At 50.0% G+C, this 15,005-nt stretch overlaps 1 protein-coding gene across 1 annotated transcript in view; it reads right to left on the bottom strand.

The window, feature by feature from the left end:
• ZNF536 (zinc finger protein 536) overlaps window positions 1–15,005 on the bottom strand; it is a 370,703-nt gene that overhangs the window by 299,146 nt on the left and 56,552 nt on the right. The window contains exon 2 of the mRNA XM_058674846.1: window positions 6,907–7,022. The gene's annotated coding sequence lies outside the window, so the exon portion shown is untranslated. The remainder of the gene's footprint in view (window positions 1–6,906; window positions 7,023–15,005) is intronic.

Raw genomic sequence — 15,005 nt, 5'->3', positions numbered from 1 at the left:
TGATGACACGGAGCTTTCATTTCTAGAAATTTGAGAAGGCCCAAAGAAAGGGGGAGACAAGGAGAGAGGAGAAGGGGGAGGGCGGAAGCAGAGAAGCAGCCATCACCCCAGGATCCCCAGGACAGAAACCAGCAAGCCAGACCCACAGGGCAGGCAAATCTTCCCCGGCTGCTGGCGAGAAGGGTTAAATTTATGTTCCATTACAAGTCCCCCCCCTTCTTTTTTTTTGGTTTCATCTTCTCAGTAAAACACATAACTTAAAATGAAATCAAATATTAAAAATGACAGACTATATAAGTGCTGTGAGTAACTTCAGGTCACGGAGGGAGGGAAAAGCCGGCAAGTTGTCAGGCACTATCTGTCAGAGTGAATTAGAAACAATCAACAGAGACTGAAAGGGAAGGTGATTGTTATTAAGCAGCAGGGCTGTGAGCAGGCTGCCCAGATGTGGTCATGCATATAAAGGACAGGAAACAGCAGTTTAATTCAGGAAGCCCTGGCGAACAGGGCAGCAGAGAGGAGAAAAGTCCTTTGTCGCTAATAAGCTGGAAGTTACTTTGATAACAGCAGGGTTAGGCTCGAGAATAAAACACATTTCTTTCACTACCACACACCATTAATATCGCAGAAATGCGGTCGGAAGAAATGCCTGGTGCAGGCTGGGATTAGCCGGTGGCCCACCCTCCCTCCTGCCAGAGACCAGACCCACGGTCCCCCATCCGGCAAGCACCTCCCCTTCTCGCAGGGCCAGGCTCTTGCCCACACAGCATCATCGTCACTGTCGTCATCGTCATCGGATGGGCTGCCACCTTCTAGAAATGTCATCTGACCCAAAAGGGAATCCAGCTAGTGCTTCATTATTTCCAAGTGTCAGGGCCCTCCCATCCCCGTGGCCTGTGGGGAAAGGTAAACACAGCCTCCGTCTAATGAAGTCCGCGGATGCCGCGACGGAAAACAATTTTATATGCAGACAAGGCCCGATTTCCTAAGAAATTACTTATGCAGGCGTTCTGCAATTATCCTGTGATACTTTCAGGCAACAGTCTGACAGCAGTTGTGCAAACAATAAAGGGATTACAGAAATAAAAACAAATAATATTACACACACACAAACTCTACGTTGTGTTGTGTGGACCGGATGAAGGCACTACACAGAAACCCGGTGGGGCAGCCGGGAATAAGGTCCAGCCAGGGGCCGGCCACCGGCCCAAGCACTTAGGCAAGAAAACACTTAGCCTGTTTGTCATTGCCGGTGTCTGCTGTCCCTTGTCCTGCAGCCCTGGAGATGCAGGGTCACCCACCTGCCCGCTGGGGCAGCCCAGGACAAGGGCCTATTTGTGGGACACAGCCAGCAGCCAGAGGACTCTCGTGGAATTGATTGGTGATGATGATTGGGTAGAAAGCTCAGCACTTCCTCCCCCACCCAGAGCTGCTGCCCTAATGGCACAACCCAGAGAGCTCCTGGTGAAGGTTCGGGACTCTACCCCGACCCATATCCAGGTGAGCAAAGTCAGTGGAGCTACCACGGGCAAACATCTCCACATTGGATATGGGCGGTCCCCTTGTCATCCAGGTGCTGGGGAGACGGAGAGGAAGGAGGGAGGCAGAAGCTTCCTGACCACCTTGCGCACAACTGGGCTTTCTGTTCCCCACCACTGCCTACCATCAAGGGCCGGCAAAGCGCTGTGCACACCCGCAGGGCTGGGGTGGCCTGCAGGTGGTTGGGGCAGGGGCAGAGGGGGAGCAGTACTAGGTGCCTACCCTGGTAAGTGCAGGCCACAGCTCGGTCCTCTCCACAGGCCTACTGCCACTTATAGAAAAACTTGTGAAAATGTCAATTGAGTTACACAAAGGAGGGAAAAAAGAAAGCCGATTATTTCCCTGTCTTTCCTTAAAAATACTGAAGAACTTGGATGCTCTCTGCCCATGTCCCTAAGCAACTATAGAAGTGATGGGAGGGTGGGCAGTACCCCTAGTCTGCCCTACAGAACCAGCTCTGTGTGCCTGGACCCTGAATTTGGGTTCAGACCAATTGCTCAGGAGGCATGGGCACTGACCAGGATGCCTGGTGCCTGGTGCCTGTGGCCAGTCCTAGGGACACACTCTGGGTAGAATTGGGGCCCTCCCCCGGCTGAGCTGACTTCAGCACCAGTTGCATCTGTCTCTACAGAGCGCCTGCTGGAAAATTTGAGAACACCCCTGTATCACCTGTGCAGGTAATTAGGAATTCCCAGCCAAAGTTGTGGCCTGGGGTGTTAGCATAAATTGGAACCAGGTGGGCCTTGAGTTCTGTAGTCATGCCATTGAAAATGTGGATTTGTTGCATATTGAGTTTACTTAAGCCAAGGTGTGACAAATTCAAATGGTAACAATCCCAGACACAAGGAGTGTTGTATCTACCGAGTTCTACTGGAGCCACCAAACTACAGACACCAGCCCTACAACCCACGTGTAATCTGGGGCTCCCCTTCAGCTAAGGGTCCCATCCCACCCCCAGTTAGCTGTTGGGAACTGCCTGAACGGTGGACCCATCATACTCAGGCAAGAATTGGGACAGACACATACATATATATGACCCTGGGCAAGCACCTTGACCTCTAATTCATCTCAAAAGAAAAATGAATGCACCTGTGATCACCAACGTCCCTGTGAGCCCTGTGGAGCTGAGAGTCTTAGGATGATCTAGAATTCTTGCAGATGCGGTTCTGTACCCACATTGCCCAATGGGAAGAAACCTAAACTGATTGCAAGTTCTTAGGCAAGCACATTGTCAGACAATCTCCCACTGCACCCTTGCTTCAGTTTGCTAGGTGGTGAATGGGTAACTCTGCCCCCTCTGTAGGCGGGCTCAGCTAGCTCTGGGCTACCTCATCAAACTCTGCACCTGCCCTCTGCCCAGACACCCAGGGGTTCATGCTTGATCCAGAAAGACAACCACAGGCACAGTTTTGTTCCATGGGCAGTTCCAGTGTTGGTGGTGAGGATTGGGGGTGGGGTAATGGAGACCTTGCTCCCCACACCCACATAGCCATAAGCCACCAGGACATTTGCCGACCCACTCCCACCCCCCCGAAACTAAGGGCCAGAAAGCAGCAACTCAACAAGAACCATTCCAAGCCAGGAAAGAATGGCAGCCCCATGTGGGCATCTCTGCCCCTGGGGGGAGGGTTTTTCCAACACTTCCTCTGGCCCCAAGCCGCAGAAACACGAGAGAATGTGAGCACTCCTTGCCATAACCCATAAAGCCCTCCAGTGCCCACCCTGTTTCCCCATGAGCTCACCACTGTGTGTTGCTCTAACCCACACATATGCCAACTTCCTCCCCATCCCGGGGCTTTTGCACTGGTTATGCCTGCTGCTCTCCCCCCAGCTGGCTCCTCCACTGCTCCTTCCTCAAGGGGGCACCTCCAACCATCACCCTACCTCCCTGGCCTCCCCTCTCCTGCCATCACTTCCTCACAGCATTTATCACCTCTCACCCCTGTTTGCCTCGTTTTCTGCTTCCTATCCTCAACTTTTATCTGAAGGGATGGACTGCCTTGCCCCATGCTGTATCTGGCACGCCGAAGTGTCAGGCTCCAATCTCAAGAAGAACCATGCCGAAACCTCAGCCTATTATTGACTAGCTCAGTGACCAGAAACTGGCCATGCAAGTTCTATGTTGTCAGATTCCACACCTGGGAAAATAAAACAGAACTGAAAGCAGTGTCTACCTGTTAGAAGGTTGTGGGCTTCGACTGACTTCAGCCCAAGGAACACTCAGGCCACAACAGCCTTCATTCCACCATCATTCTGATTGTGTCTCTTCCAGGGAAGGTGTGAGCAGTGGGCCCTTCCTGTCCTGGCTCACCCAGCAGTCACTTAGGCGTCTCTAAGTTTCTTGACCTCCAGGAGCCTGGAGACGCCCCCCCCCCCACCCCAGAGGATGGGCTCGGACATGGGAGCCGCCAATACATGTGCAGGACACATCACCAATGTCCCAGAGAGCTTATAACCACAGTGGTGACTGTTGTAGGATGGCTGTTGGTTCCAGGCCTGCCTGGAGACAGGCAAAATAGACACAGAAAGCACGGAGTTCACACAAGTCCTCACATCCTGCAGGTACACAGAGCACAGCGGCAGCCAGCCTGCGTCTGTCAGCTGGAAGGGACAGGCCCATTTCTTTCTGATGGCCCTGGCCCTCACACCTGGAACGGGGGGCCTTTCTGGAGGAGATGCCCACCTGACTCGTGGGCATCTGCAGGGCATTGCCTGGACTCCATGTGTGGTGGGACAGTCAATGGCTCTCAGTGTGTGAGAAGGTCAGCAGCCAGTGGGGTCCCTTGGTCTCCTGTTGGTGCTTAAGGATGAGCAGGATGATGTCCCCAAATTGTTCCTGTGTGTAGATGTTTGAAAAGGTTCATGGAAAATGCATATGATGGGAACAAGATTAATGTCGCTTCCCATGCACTTTTTAAAGTATCCTCATGAACATTGTAGGTAAATCTTAGGCAAGGTCAAGGCTCATTTCCAAAGTCTTGGGATGACGCCTGATGGGGACAAGGGTGCGGGTGTGGCCTAGCAGTTAAGAGGCTGGACAGGACACTGACAACCCACAATGGAGTGCCTCGACCCCATACCTGTCTGTTGCCACTAGGTCTGTCTTCCTGCGGATGTACGCCCTGGCTAAGCAGCAGGTGGTGGCAGAGTGGGAGTCCTCAGCACCCACGTGGCAGAGCTGGATCAATTCCTACCTTTCTGAGTTGCAAGCATTTGGGGAGTGAACCAATATCATTCTCTCTCTCCCTCTCTCCCCGTGTGTGTGTGCCTCTCAAATCATAATAATAATAAAAGAAAGAGTCCAGAAATGGTTGGTGTTAAATAGCCCCCTCTTAACCCATCTTCAATCAGTGCATCCCACTCAAGGCTACCTGGGGAAGGGTTTGGCTCCAGAACGGGAACAGCAAGTCAGAGTGAGCCTGGGAGGACGGACTCACCTGTGCTCACTCTTCCTGGTCCTGGGACACAGGCTCTGCTCTTGGATACAATGTTCCCATCCTACTTTTGGTTCCCAGGATCCCCAACTCAACCCACCAATGTACATTTTCTACCCAGGAAAATCCCCCCTGCTGTCTTATGACCAATCCCCAAACATCCATAATTTTTATCTTCCGGGAGAACCTGGGGTTTTTAGAAGGGTGATCATCTCTTTAAAATCCATGCCTCAAAGGCAGAAAACCTGGACTGAAAAGGCAGAAAAGACTGGAACCACGATGATCTGGTTTGCAGAGCCCGGATAGCACTGCTCACCCTGCTCCTCCCCCTCTGTACCTCAGCGCAGCCTGCTCTTCCCTTCTCATCCCAGCAGACATCAAGGACTGTGTCCAGCATCCTTGCAAGGCCTATTCCCCCTCTAGAGGCACAGACCAGGATGTTCTAGAACAACAAGGTGCACTCCATCCTGCACTCCCACCCCCTACTCCCAGGGACTGCCTATGTCCCCTCTGCAAGGCCCTGGCTGGTGACACTCAGTGAGCCTGCAGAAGCTGTGAGCATCCACGCGGCAGAGTCTCTGCCGTCAACGTTAGCAGCTAATGTTGTAAGAAGCCTAACTCCCCCATCTGTGTTTTGCTTCCCAAGAGGGAAAATAGTCTTCACAGACATTCCCTTATCTGGCAGGCAAATTCTAAACCTTACTGGCAACCGCAGGCTTGTTTTCCCAACCAAACAGCTATGGAACCAAAAATTGCTCCTGCCTGCGACACGCTGAGGAAGCAACTCACCAGACTGCTCAGTCTGGAAGCCCAGGCCTGGGAATCAGCTCGTGCGCTACCACTCCCGCCAGAGGCGTCCCAGTGCTCCGTGAAGTCACCCATGCCAGGAGAGGCCCGCGTGGCCGCAGACGGATGCTAAAACTACTGGGGTTCGCTGCTCCTTTTTTCTGACACAGAATACACCCACCAAGAAGCTGATGGAAAGCCCTCACTGAGTGTGAAATCAACACTCTCTAAGTCAAATCAAGTGGGCAAAGCAGGAAAACTTGAGCCCCGCTAACTGCAGATTCTTTCTCCAGCGAGATGCCACAAAGCTTCGGCCCTAACTTCACCCTGCCTCTCGCCACCAGACCGACCCTGGAGCCCAGGCCCTTGCTCTCCATCTTTCGTTCTTCTGCATTTTTCCTAGGCCTTTGCATCCTTAATACCAGGACCCTGCACCTGCGCGACTGCTAATAAACCGATATCTGATGATAGCCCTGGAAGCCTAATTGATAGGGGCCTTTATCGACTGGCCTCGATGTCTATCTAAGGTTCTCAACAGCTCGGATGTAAATGTTTCATTTTATTTTTAACTTTCACTTTTCCACATTTCAGCAATGTCAGGCTAAGAGGTATGGTTTTACTATCAGAAAGAATCATGGTGTGGAATAATTTATGACTTCAGCTTGGGCTTTCAGAAAAGCTATTTCAAATCTTCACTTTGATTTGGTTGTATCAAAACTACTCAAAATAACAGCGGCACTTTCTTGGAACCAGAATATGTTAGTGGCACCTCAGGATTTTGAACTGAAACCTCTTCTTCATCCCAGAAGAAAACTTCAGAAAGGAGATAAGCCCAGGGAGCGGGGGAAACAACACATTTCCCTGGTCCCTTTTGTTCCTTCCCTCCTCGCACCACCGGCTCCCCCAAACATACCCATGTCACAGATGAATGCCAACACGCCTCCCACTGGCGGGGGGGCAAAGGCTCCTCCCCAGCCCACCACCACTCTGCCGGAACCACCGGGCAGGTGCACATGGAGGCGTCAGGAGAGGCCCCTGGCCCTGGGAGCAAGGAGAGGATGACAGCCAGTTTGGGTGTGCGTGGGGTCAGCATGACCAAGGGCGGAGTATCGCGCACAGAGAAGAGCTGTGACAGCGTCAGACTTACCTTAGCAGCCTCACTGCATAGTTGTCTCTACGACTGCCAGTCGGGTGAGAGAACACCCGGGAGAGGATACAGCTGATCCAGGCCCTGACAGATAGCCAGAGGGGCGTCCCAGCTCCCTAGCACAAAAGGAGACAGAGAGAGAAATGCTGTAAAGTGAAATGTAACAAATTCACCAAATCACAGCTATACGCAGAGGTCAAGGAAATTCAACGGAAAAGGTTAAAGATGAAATCAAATCCGCTGTATGAGAATGGAAATCTATCCCCCATGCAAGGCCACCGGTGACGTGCTGTAGACAAGAAGCTAAATACTGCCTAGCACTGGGATCTTTCATTTTCATCAGATCAATAAAAGCTTATATTTATCAGGATTCCAAGCAGCTGCCACTTCTGACAACCTCCACTTTATTTTCTCACTCCTTGTGCTGTAGCGGGGCAGAGAGGAGAGGAGAAGCAGCTTTTAATGCTATTTACACCTGAAGACACAATTCCATTAAGAGGTCCTGTTTTGTTAAAGAAACAGGGATTGATATGATTATATTGGCAGGAGCGGGCAGTTTCTTTGTTCTTCTCCCCAGGTTTTCTCCTTTGCAAGCCAGGCCCAGCAAGGCGATTTCCTGACACGAAGACCGTGCGCGAGTACTTTTTTGTTCAAACTTACCGTTTACAAAAGAGAGGACGGGCTCTCTGTAGAAACAGTTACCTCTCTAATCATCTGTACAACAATATTTGCTATCAGGCATTCTAAATAGATTATCACCAGTCCATCTGTGTCATTATTGATTTATAAGGCTGTAAGCAGCTTTCGAATGGAAGCTTTCCCACTGAGGGGGTCCCCGTATAAATCAGAGCCGTGCTCAAATATAGCAGCCATCACTCAAGACATTGTTCTTAAAATCATAACAAGAAGGAGAAAATGATAAATGGCTTGTAATATACTGATCCAAACTGATATGCAAATCTTGTTTTTTTAAATATATTACTTGAGTAAAAAGAGGCGTCATTAACATATGAATGCTATATGCAAATGCTAGTGACAGAGCAGATGTTGGCGCATGTAATTGACCTATATGTGAATTGCATCAGAACCCGTAACTCTATTAATTCACTACCCAGTAACTAGATATTGTCCAAAAAAAAGTGCATTCTTGGAAACCATACACTGGAAGCAGAGCTGACAAGATTCCAAGCATCCTGAAACAAGGTCACTGTCACCAGTATTTTGCTGTCATCTGCATTCCCCCCTCTTATGGATGACATCATCATGTGGCCGTGTAAATCGATCACTTAATAGCATTTAGAAAATACTGCAGTGGGGGAACAGGTTATAAAGAAAGCTGGCCCAGTTTTATTCTTTTCCTTGGCAGAAATGTCATACCTCTTACACTGAAGGTTTGTGCTTGAGTGCACCATGAAACACACAGATGCCATTTGATTCCCCGTCTTTATTTTTCCACTTCTTCTCAGAATGACATTAAATTGTATTAAATAGCCTTTTGTCCACAGGGCACAGACCACCCCGCATATGATAATGTATTAATGCCCCACGTTCCAGCCACTGAGCTGAAACATTTCTGAGACTTGGAGGATAAGTATGAAGCGCCATTGTGTGTATAGCCTGCTAACAACTGTGACACACACTAATAGAAACATACCTAATAAATTACTGCTTTCAGGTCTAGCAAGCTGACATTTCTCTGCAAGGGACAATTTTATATTTGTGGCACAGGACAAAATTGCTTCATATGAAGCCGCTGTGGATTAGCATAAAAATTAACACTTAAATTTCAGCTTATTTTCCACCCTCTCCTCCTGCCACAACAATCAATTCCTCTTATAAATCTGATTAGATTTTATGATGCTTATTATTCAGAGCATGTCTCAACACAGCATTCACAGGCTTGAAGACTATTTGTTTAAATAGAAAAAAGAAGCAGATAAATCTATAGGTATTTTTTATTACCCCATTCCCTACCAGTTTCCTTCTCATATTGTAACATCAGGAATTGATTGCACACATTAATTAACATGTAAGGTAGAAATTCTGCATTATGCATGATTTATTTTCCTATCTGGTGAGTAGGTTTGTCTGCTGCCCTTGTGTTTCTAGGACATTGGGCTCGATTCTGGCCCAGACATAAATGCCAATGCTCATTCCCCCTGAAAGTTATTAATGTCAGATATGAAATGAGATTTTTGATTTCACCTGCTTACTAATCCACAAAAGCTGTTTTGAGTGATGCAGGCTTAAACGCCGAAATTTGAAATGATATATTGCTGTATCTGATAACATGCAAATATGTTCATTAGACATAATTTAGCAGGAGAGAATAGCAACACTTTGATAACAAGTCCGGGTCAAAAAATGGTGGTTAATTAAACAAGTTGTGAAAAATGGCATCACAAAGAGACTGTCCAGCAGACACCAGACTTTCTGATGATATCCTGCGAATAGGTAAGCAGTACATTAGAACAGAGGGCGAGAGAGAGAGAAACTTTCTCAGCATCTCATATGGAAGAGTCACAAAACTACCCATATTGAGAATCTCAAACTGATTCTATATTCTGGTTAGATTTGATGGTAGCACACCACACTCCTCCATGTGAAGATGCGATTTTGCTTTCTGTCCTAGTGGCTTAAACTGATTTATATGGTTGACTCCTTCACAAATAAACCAGAAAAGAAATTAATATTGTATCCGACCATGCCTTTGACTGCCCTGAGTGTTTACGGCTGTGTATTTTAAATCAAGTAGGACTAATAGACAGGACGGATCAGTGGCTATCGGGGGCAGGCTTGGGGCTGTGGTGCAGGGAGCAGAGACGCAGAGAGAGTGTGTGTGTCTGGGATTCCTGGTCTTCTGGTTCTCCCTACCTGCTCTTCTGTTACCTAGGGAACCAAGGTAGAGTCAGAACTCTTCATTGGCCATGAGTTGAAACGCACGTGAGCGGGTTCTGGCCATGTGGGTGTGGCTTCTTGGGATGAGGCTTTCAGAATGAAAACCTTGAGTAAATGCCTAAGGCACAGGAAGGGCAAGAATTAGCCACACACATGGGGCGGTGGGGTGGGGTGGCGGGGAGGCAGGGGGACCATTCATAGAATGTTCAAAAGCAGAAACATCTGGAGACAACAGGTGCCCCATGCCAGCCTCTATGCGCAAAAGCCGTGAGCTGATGCACTTCTAAGCCAAGAAATTCCTGCAGCAGTCTTAAAATGCAGTCTGTGAAGCAGAGGGGACACACAGATGCAACGGGAGCCACACACCGCGGGAAGAACGCAGTGTGGGCGCCAACAGCATCTCCATTCACGACAAGAAGGTCACCCTTAAGCCACTGCAGTGATCAGCCAGTCTGCACAATGCCCACGCAGAGATGGACACAGAAGGTACTTCCAGCCGCCTCACTCAACTGGTGGCAGCAGAAGGTCCTTGCCCCAACTACTTCATACCTAAGTGTGAGCCATTCTCATCCTTAGCCTCGCTTGCCCATCAGTCCTGATACCACTGTGAGAAACTGCATCTCTCCTTTGGATTGGGTTTTATAGCTTCTGAGTTTTCAAGCACAAGATCTGAACTGGTGAAGCAGTCATAGCAGAGTATCCAACCAGCTTCCTTCTCAAAGACAATTGTGAAGTTCAAAAAACAAACAAAAAGAGAGAAAATGGATGAAAACACTGACGTGGGAGAAGGGATGGAACTCGAGTTCTACAAGGCCCTTAGTTTCATCCCCATCCAGCCCTTGGCTGCATCTCCTGCCCCATCCCAGGCTTGGATCCCATAAGACCACCTACACAGACATCCCTCCTTTCCACTCTATCTCCCCCAAAGCCCAAGTTTGCTTCTTCCAGGGGATTCTGTTTCTACCAGTTCTCAAGTTCCAGGAACAACCCAAAGACAGTCCAGTGTCACCAAAAGAATTGTTGGAGGGACATGGGGGACACATGAGTTCTTCGGTCATGCAGAAAAAGCAGGGAAACGGCCTCTAGGGCCTCGGCACATAAGTGATTTGGTGTGGGTTGGGGGAGTTGCAGACAGCAGATTGGGCCAATGCCTGCAGGAAGAGCATCCAATGTGGGTATAGGTTCAGATCTTGATTGCTCCACTTTCAGTCCAGCTTCCTGCTTATGTGCCCGGGAAAACAAGAGAGGAGTGTCAGGAGCTTGGGCCCCTGCACCCACACAGGAGGCCCCCAGGAAGACCTTGTCTTGTGGTTTCAGCCTAGCTCAGTTCCAGCCACTGTGGCCATTCAAGGAGTGAACCCACAAATGGAAGCTCTCTCCCACTCACCTACTTCTTGAACTCTGCCTTTCAAATACACAAAATAAATCTTAAAAATAAAAGAGATATCAGACTTCTGTGGTTGAGGGGTTGCGGTATATGAGTTTATCCCCCACAATTTACAGATCAAAAATCTCCTGCCAGGGTCCCTAGAACCATTTATGCAAGCTCATAGGCCTCTGCATTCGATGAGAAGAAGGATGTCTGGGCTCTAGCTTAGGTGTTGGTCAACTACGACACTCTCTTCCAGAAATTTTGTTTTGGTCTGTTGAATGAGTGAATGATAAGTACAGAGATACGCATGTACATGCATGTAAGTGAATAGATGTATTAAGACATATATGGATAGATGGATGGAGAGACACAGTAATAAAGGAAGAAAACATAATGCATGCATGAACACGTATGTAAACAAAAGTACCTCATCAATGAGCAAAAGACTATCACTGTCACTTCTTCATCAACAAATAGACACGGGGCGCCTCCAGCCAGCCCACCATATGAACTGAGGTGAGAAATGAGAGAAGACATGACAGGCCCCTCTCCTTGCTGACTGCCCTGGTGCTTGGTGGCCCGTCCCCAGCTACAGCCAACAGGACTCTGCACAAACGCTGGCCAAGTCATAAGAAGGACAGTCGATACATTCCTGCCTCTTTCTGGACCTTGCGTAAGGCAGGACTTGGTGAAGGTGCTGTCCCCTGGCTCCGTGCACTCCAGCAGAATCCTGCCAGCCATGCAACAGGGCACTTCCCGGGAGGCAGAAGCCCAAGTGCCCCCCAGCAGAGGCCCCAGGCTCCAGCACCAAGTGTGGGGAGTCATACAGTCCTGCTGAGTCTCCACAGCTTCATCTTCAGAATGGAGACAGTGCACCTGCAGGTACCCGGGGAACACTCCCCCTCAACCATCACTGTCCCTGTAGGCTCAGGGGACCTTGCCAACGGGGGCACATCTGTCTCCCCCCAAAACTGATTGCCAAGGCTCTGTGAAACCTCACATCTTCATTTAAGTGTAGATTTCATTCTGCACAAATAAAGACATTTTCTATTGCAACTGCATAGGGTCCATCTTTGGGGCACTTGGTTCTTCCTTGAATGGTGGCTTCCCACCTACAGAACCAAGTACTGGGTCTAGATTTGCAGTGTTCAGCATTTTTCTAGCAGCAGAATCCTTTCCCCCGGGCAATCTCACTTACTGTGCACTACTGAAAGGCACTGTCGCTCTGCCCAAAGCTGCAGCAGAGAAACTGGCATCTTCCCCTTCCCTAGGCTCCTCGGACCTCTCTCAGGGAACCCTTGGAGTCCCATGGAAGCCAGTTTGAGAACCACTTGACTACTGACATACTGATGTCTGGTGAATCTGTGACTCAGTGGCAATAGTAGGACATGACAGCACATGTCCTGGATGCCTGGCAGTCATGGGTTCTGTGCACCAGCCCTAGAACTGTCCTCAACGCCAGATCGCCCGTGGTATGACAGCACCAGCACATGGGAGCTCAGATGAGACACTCTAGCCATCCCCCATAGCCTGCTTTCCAGCCCTGATTTCCACCTACTCCATGGCACTCATCCTAGACTGGACGCTTGTCCTCTGAGTAAGCCAAGCTAGACTCCAGGCATGATGACTGGACACTTTCTGAACCCACGGGACTCCTCCCTGGGTGAAGAACCTTAAACACATTGCAGGGAAAGTGGACGCCCAAGACTCGACTCCCTCAAACAAACCCAGCAGAAGTCACTGGCAGACAGCAGATCCCCTCCCAGAAGAAGATGAGACGCACTTGGAATGTGGAGTCATGACATGGCCCTGTCTGCTCTCACAATGGCTGGAGTGGGCCAGTACGGCCCCAGGTCCAGCTACCTTCACCCATGGCCACATCAACTCACATCTGTGCCAGGGGTCAGTTCTTTCCCGAAATCAATGAGCAGATTTCCTTCAGTCAACAATGGAAATGTGATGTCACAGAGGCATAAACAAAGCCAATATTTATCCCATCCATGAATGGGAAGTGGATAATGCATCAGAAACATAGCACTTGGAGTCAGCGTGTGGAGTCGGAGCACTGCACATCGTACAGTCGGAGGAGTTGAGCAAAACAAATGTGGGGCCTCCCTGGCCTGAGTTCTCCTCCATGACTCACTGTGGCCTGTGAGCATCCAAGAATGGCTCTGAGACTCAGTTCTCTCATCTGTAAAATGGGACTAATGGGACTACCAGGTTGTTACAAAGACTGATTAAACTAAGTGAGATTATTAGTCACTAATGATGAACGCAGATAGCTGTTGCTGGCGTTACTGCCCTCACTGTTATATTCAAAGATGAAGCCACAGAACACGAACTCACAGAACTGGCCATCTGTGATGGGTCCTCCACAGCCAACGGGCTTCCATGTACTTAACCAGGCAGCTTCCTGAACTGCTCTGCTTGGCAATTTTCACACAATGACAAGACCCCCTGGACCTAGGCCCAGGTCTGGGTCAGGCTGCACAAGCCCCCATCTGACTTCAAAAGTCCCTTCGCTCCCCAATCCTTAACTTTTCCAGTTCTAAATGAAGCGGTCCCCAGTGAGCCCTCTGGCTACGGAGAATGACACCCCTGCAGCCACCACGGACCCTCAAGCTGGTGAGTCCACAGCTTTTGCACTCTGTCCTGGCCCCGGAGAGGGACTTACTCAGCAAGGGAAGCCCAACCACAGCCAAGCCAGGCAGGGAGCTGCTGAGGACAGATGTAGCCCTGCAAGTTCCTGTGAGGTCCAGTGTGACCAAAAGCCTGGGGCCAAAGAGACAGCCCCTGACATCCTGGGCATGGGCTCTGAAGTACACCACGGCAGGCAGTATTCATGCGGCTAACTGGGGTTGGAAGCAGAGAGCTTGTAGCCCTGGTCCCAGCTCCTGAGGCCCAGTCTCTGGTGGCTTCCTCCCCATTGTCCTGCCTATAGGGTCATCCCCACTCGTCCGGTGAGCCGTCATCTTAGGAAGAGCAAAAGCTGGGGAACTTTGTAGGGTGCATTCTGTGCATTCAGTTCTGCGACTGCAGCTTCCTCATGGAGCAGAAGTTTCCAGCACCTCGCCTTTCCCAGGATGGGTCACTACATCCTAGTTCTTACGTCAGAAGTTCCTCTAGACACCTGCATCTGTTCGTCAGCTATAGAGCAGAACGTGGCTCCCTCAAAAACGTAGACACAAATATTGAGCCTTGGCTGGGGTCAAGATCACATGGCTGTGGTTCACCTTGCAGGCCCACAGCTCAGGACTTCCGGAAGTCCTGGGGGCAGCTCCACCATGGGTGGCACCTCCACCATTCATCTCCCCCTGGGCTACAGGGTCTGTCCCGGGTGGAGGGCTTCCTGCAGGCATTCCTCAAGTCAGATGGCCTCCCGGCAGGGGAAAGCCCCATGCCCTGGGGGTGGGCGGGGGCTGGGACGCCTGTCCAGCACTGGTCATGAAGGCGGGTGCCCCCTGGGCAGGAGCCGCTAGGTGTGGCTTCTGCGCAGATGTACACGCGCGCAGGGGTTTGTTGTCAGGCATAAACACAGGCCCTCTAAAATAGGCAATGTTGAGTCTCCAGCACAAAATGAGGGAATGGAGCCGACGCTGTTTACAATCTGGAACCCTCCAACTTCAAGGCCTTTTTTTTTTTTTTTTTTTTCCAGAAACATCCATGAGAAAGGATTTTGCTTAGGAGCGGGACTCCAGGGGTCAGCTGGGACGGTGCTATCCTAGAAGGGCTTACCCTGGAAGTCCATGTTGGGCCCCAAGCGGGGTGTGGCAAGCAGGCTGGGAACAGCCCCTCCCCCACCCCGTCTGTTGCAGAACTGGCTGCAAAG

The sequence above is a fragment of the Ochotona princeps genome, chromosome 16 (genome assembly GCF_030435755.1).
Source record: "Ochotona princeps isolate mOchPri1 chromosome 16, mOchPri1.hap1, whole genome shotgun sequence".
Classification (NCBI taxonomy): Eukaryota; Metazoa; Chordata; class Mammalia; order Lagomorpha; family Ochotonidae; genus Ochotona; species Ochotona princeps.
The sequence above is the reverse complement of the archived record's forward strand: the minus strand, read 5'-3'. Positions and strand labels throughout refer to the sequence as shown.